Source organism: Prionailurus viverrinus, chromosome B2 (genome assembly GCF_022837055.1).
Source record: "Prionailurus viverrinus isolate Anna chromosome B2, UM_Priviv_1.0, whole genome shotgun sequence".
NCBI lineage: Eukaryota > Metazoa > Chordata > Mammalia > Carnivora > Felidae > Prionailurus > Prionailurus viverrinus.
The window spans coordinates 63,726,302-63,732,366 of record NC_062565.1 but is presented as its reverse complement, the minus strand read 5'-3'; positions in this window follow the sequence as shown (position 1 = coordinate 63,732,366).

Below are 6,065 nucleotides of genomic sequence, written 5' to 3'. Positions count from 1 at the left end.
ATTCTCTCTCTCCCTCTCTCTCTCTGCCCCTCCACCCTCAAAAAATAACGAATCAATTTTTTTTTTAAAAGGCAAGGAATATCTCAAATAAACAACCTAACCTTACATGCAAGGAGCTAGAAAAAGAACACCAAATGAAGCCTAAAGCCAGCAGAAGGAAGGGAATAATAAAGATTAGACTAGAAATAAATGATATAGAAACTAAAACAAACAAAAATCCCAATATGATAGATCAGTGAAACCAAGAGCTGATTCTTTGAAAAAATTAATAAAATTGATAAATATCAAGCCATACTTATCAAAAAGAAAAGATAAATGACCTAAATAAATAAATAAATAAATAAGGAAAAATAAAAAGCCAATACCACAGAAATGCAACTATAAGAGAATATTATGAAAAACTACATGTCAACAAATTGGACAACCTGTATGAGATGGATAAATTCCTAGAAAAGGATAAACTACCAACAATGAAACAGGAAAAGAATAGAAAACTTGAACAGACTGATAATTAGCAAAGAAATTGAATTGGTAATCAAATCAGTCACAACAAACAAACTACAGGGCCAGATGGCTTCACAGGCAAATTCTATCAAACATTTAGAGAAGAGTTAATACCTATTATACTTAAACTATTCAAAAAAATAGAAAAGGAAGGAAAAGTCATTCTATGAGGCCAGAATTACCTTGATACCAAAACTAGATAAAGATACCATTAAAAACGAGAACTACAGGCCAATATCCCTGATGAAGATGGATGCAAAAATTCTCAATAAAATACTAGGCAACCAAATCCAACAATACTTTAGAAGAATCATTCACCACTATCAAGTGGGATTTATTCCTTTGTTGCAAGAGTGGTTCAATATTCACAAATCAATCAACATGACACACTGCATTAACAAAAGAAAGGATAAGAACCATATGATCATTTCAGTAGATGCAGAAAAGGCATTCAACAAAGTATAACATCTATTCATGATAAAAACCCTCAACAAAATATGTTTAGAGGGACATACCTCAACATAATAAAGGACATATACAAAAAACCCACAGCAAATATCACCCTTCATGGGGAAAAAGAGACATAAGGAATCAATCTTATTACAGTTGCACCACAAACAACAAAATACCTAGGAATAAATCTAACCCAAGAGGTGAAAGACCTGTAATCTGAAAACTATAAAATAGTGATGAAAGAAATTGAAGATGACACAAGGAAATGGTAAGACATTCCATGTGCATGGATTGGAAGAACCAATATTATTAAATCATTTATACTACCCAAAGAAATCTACAGATTTAATGCAATATCTATCAAAATATCAACAGCATTTTTCACAGAACTAGAACAAACAACTCTAAAATTTGTATGGAACCACAACACAAACAAAGGCAACCTTGAAAAAGAAAAGCAAAGCTGGAGGCATCACAATTCTAGACTTCAGATTGCATTACAAAGCCGTGGTGATCAAAACAGTATGGTTCTGGCACAAAAACAGACACATAGATCAATGGAACAGAATAAAAAAACCGGAAATGAACCCACAACTATCTGGTCAATTGATCTTTGACAGAACAGGAAAGAATATCCAATGGGAAAAAAGATGGTCTCTTCAATGAATGGTGTTGGGAAAACTGGATGGCAGCATACAGGAGAATGAAACTGGACCACTTTCTTACACCAATCACAAAAATAAATTTAAAATGAATTAAAGACAGAAATGTGAGACAGAAAACTATCAAAATCCTACAAAAGAACACAGGCATTGACATTGACATTGGCTATAGAAACTTGTTTCTAGATATGTCTCCTGAGGCAAGGGAAACAAGAGCAAAAGTAAACTAATATTAGGGCTTTATCAAAATAAAAAGCTTCTGCACAGCAAAGGAAACAACTAAACTAAAAAGCAACCCATGGAATGGGACAAGATATTTGCAAATGACATATCTAATAAAGGGTTAGTACCCAAAATATATAAAGAACTTATAAAACTCAACATCCCCAAAATGAATAATCCAATTAATAAATGGGCAGAAGACAGGAATAGGAAAAAATATTCTTTTTTCCAAAGAAGACATACAAATGTCAAACAGACACATGAAAAGATGTTCAACATTAGTCATCATCAAGGAAATATAAATGAAAATGACAATGAGATATCACTTCATACTTGTCAGAACGGTTAAAATCAACAATACAAGAAACAACATGTGTTGGTGAGGATGTGGAGAAAGGGGAACCCTCTTGCACTGTTGGTGGGGATGCAAACTGGTGCAGCCACTCTGGAAAACAATGTGGAATGTGGAGTTCCCTCAAAAAGGTAAAAATAAAACTACCCTATAATCTAGCAATTGTACTAGTAGGCATTTATCCAAGGAATACAAAAATACTAATTCAAAGGGATACATGCACTCCAATGTTTATAGAAGCATTCTCTACAATAGCCAAATGTGGAATTTAAGAAATGTAACAAATTTAACAAATGAGCAGAGGGGGAAAAAAAGAGAGGCAAACCAAGAAACAGACTCTTAACTACAGAGAACAAATAGATGGTTACTAGTGGGGAGATGGTGGGGGATAGGTTAAATAGGTGATAGGTATTAAGAAACACATGTGCTGTGATGAACAGTAGGTGTTGTATGGAATTGTTGAGTCACTATGTTGACTATGAAACTAATATATCACCGTATGTTAACTAACTGGAATTAAAATTAAAACAAACCCAAATTATTATTTGTAATTATACACTGATTTATTTGATTGTTTAATATCTGTCTGACCTACTAAATTTAAGTTCCAAGGTAGTAGTAATTACATTTTAAGTTATATTCTGATAACAGGCATATGGTTGTCTTTTTTAAAAGCGATATTTAATTTAGCAACTTATAATTTCTCTTTAAGTGTTTTATCTAATAGTATATTACCAGTTTCACAGATGATATCTAAGCTCTAAATTAAAAAAAAATGTTTGAACACTTCTTTTTCATAAAGTACTCCTTTGAAGTAATTGCAGAACTTTATATATATTTCTAAATGTCATCAGAAAAGCCACATTTTAGTACTCTCTTGAGTTTTTGATATCATCCTAAAGGATCTTTTTACTGCGGTGCTTGTTAATTGCATCACTTTAAAGTTGACAAGTGGATCAATGAGACACCTTACAAATTGAGAGTGAATATTGATTAAACTGTCCATTGATGTTTTTCACTTATGGCTCATTCAACCTACAGTTTGTTCAATTCTGGAGTCTGAGATAACTGAAGGTATCACTACAAAGAAATTATAGGCTTTTGTCCTTGATTTGGTTTTATTCATTTTAAATTATAAATGATACATTAATGTATTATCATTTAAAAGTTCAATAAAATAGCAGTTTAAGAACAAAACCTAAAATTCTTCTTTAATAATTGTGTTAGTCTGCTCACGCTGCCATTACAGCCTGAGTTTGGTGGCTTTAATAAGATAATTTATTTTCTCACAGTTCTAGAAGCTAGAAGTCTGAGATCAGGGTGCCTGCATGGCCAGTTTCTGATGAAAGCTTTCTTCCTGGCTTGTAGATAGCAGCCTTCTCACTGTGTGTTCAACTGGTAGACAGAGAGAGCAAGCTCCCTGGTGTGTCTTCTTATAAAAGCACTAATCCCATCATGATGGCACCACCATCATGAACTCTTCTAAACCTCATTACCCCCAAAGGCCCCATATCCAAATACTACCACACTGGGAGTCAGGGCTTTGGCATCTAAATTTTGGGAGGACACAATTCATTCCACAGCAATAATACTGATGAATACCTGTGTAGTGCCTGGTAATTTAAATAATGCATATTATGTGCCAAGATCTCTCCTAAGCAGTGCTTGCACACATATTTACATTTTAAAGATAAGGCAACTGAGGCATCTAGAGAAAACACACAGTGAATAAATGGCAGAACCAGGACCTGAATCGGGCATTTTGAGAACAAAGTCCCTGCCCATAAATACTACACTATAAAAGTTTCTCTAAACCCTCACTTTTTTTCATAGAACCCTCCTCAGAGATGCTGCCAATAAGTGGTGTGAATTCTTCTAAACCAGTTTTTGGGCCATTTTGGGCTCTGGTTTTTTGGCCACTGAATTCATCAGGAAAATGATGTTGTAGCATAGAACAGGATATGCTAAATCTTCTGGACTGTTCTCCTTCCTGCACTCAACCTGCCTTCTTAATGCCTACCAGTGTTTCAGATTTCAATGAAGTGGCACCTCATCATGGAAGCCTCCCTGGTTTCTCACACCTTTTAATCTTATGCGGAAGAAAATGAGATCCAGAGCGGTAAACTGATTTGTGAGAAGCCGCCTACCTACTTGGTATCAGAGCTAGGGCTAGAATTCCTACTTTCCAATTTAGCTGATCACTCTCTTTCAGCACACCACTTTGAGCAAGTTATGGAACTCAAACTCATCATTTAAAACTCAAGGGAGAAACTCATAAGAGTACTACAATCTTGTGATGTGGCTAATTTTGGATAGGGACATTTTAGATGTTAAATCTATAAACTGATTCTTCTAAAAAGCAGCAGCGAAATAAAAGAGAACATTCTAACTTTAAGCACAAGGCACAAAATAAAAATTTCAAATTCCTTCTGTGAGAGACAAGGTTATTTAAAATAATCTTTTGATTATAAATAAAATGAGGGCATGGAGGCATTATTACTACACTACTAGAAATGCAGAGAGAATCAAATTCTTATAATAATCTTAATCTAACCATGTAAGGGAATATGTATTAGTTGCCTATTGTTACTGACAAACCACCACTAACTCAGCAGCTTAAAACAGCATAAATATTTCTCATTTAAGTAAGTCAGATGTTTGATAGGCTCAGTTGGTTTCTCTGCTATGGGTGCCACAAGGCTGAAATCAAGTGTTGGCCAACCTAGGATTTTACTTGGAGGCTCTGAGGGAGAATCCAATTTCAGGATCATTCAGGTTGTTGGCAAAATTCAATTCTGTGTGGTTATAGCACTGAGGTCCTTATTTCCTTGTTGATTGTTGGCTAGGGGCTGTTCTCTGTTTCTACTTTTTTTTAAATGTTTATTTTATTTTTGAGAGAACGAGCACGTGCACATGAGCAGAGGAGGGAAAGGGGCAGAGAAACAGAGATGGGGGTGGGGTGGGGAGAGGTTGCGGACAGAGTATCCCAAGTGGATTCTGTGCTTGAAGTCAGGAACCATGAGATCATGACCTGAGTTGAAGTCGGATGCTTAACCAACTGAACCACCCAGACGCCCTGATTGTTCTCTGTTTTTAGACATTGGCTGCACTCCTTGGCCTGTGGCCTCTTTCTCCATCTTTAAAGCTAGTAACAGTGGGTCCAGTCCTTCTCATACTTGTCTCTCTGACCTCTCTACTTGCCTCATCTTTCCTGCTAATATCTCTTGGATTAAGTCTTTTGCTTTCCTCTTCCACTTTTAACACTCAAGTGATTACATTGGGCCCGCTGAATAATCCAGGATACTATCACTATTTTAATGTCCATAACCATAATCATATTAGCACAGTGATTGTGCCTTCCCTTCTGCCATATAAAGTAACACTGTTCTGGGAATTAGGGCATCAAAATCTTTGGGAGCTCATTATTCTGCTTACCACAGTCCACCTTTTGGCTCTCAAAGATTCATGTCCTTTTCATAAAACAAAATATGTTTATCTCATTCCAAGATCCCCAAAGATCTCATCCATTACAGCATCATTTTAAATTCTAAATTTCATCAGCTCTAAAATCCCAGATCTAATGACCCAATTCATCTAAATCAAGTATGAGTAAAATTGTGGGTATAATTATTCTCGGAGCACAATTCCTCTCCATTTTTGGCCTTATGAAACTAAAGAAACAAATTATCTATTCCAAACATATGATGATGTGACAGGCATTATATTCTAGACATGCTAGTTCAAAAAAAGAGAAAATGGAAAGATAAATGGAGCAACTGGTCCCAAGTAATTTTGAAATCCAAACATACAAACTCCATTAAATATTGAGGTCCAAGGAAAAGAATCCCCTGTGGTTCTCAGCTAAACCCTCT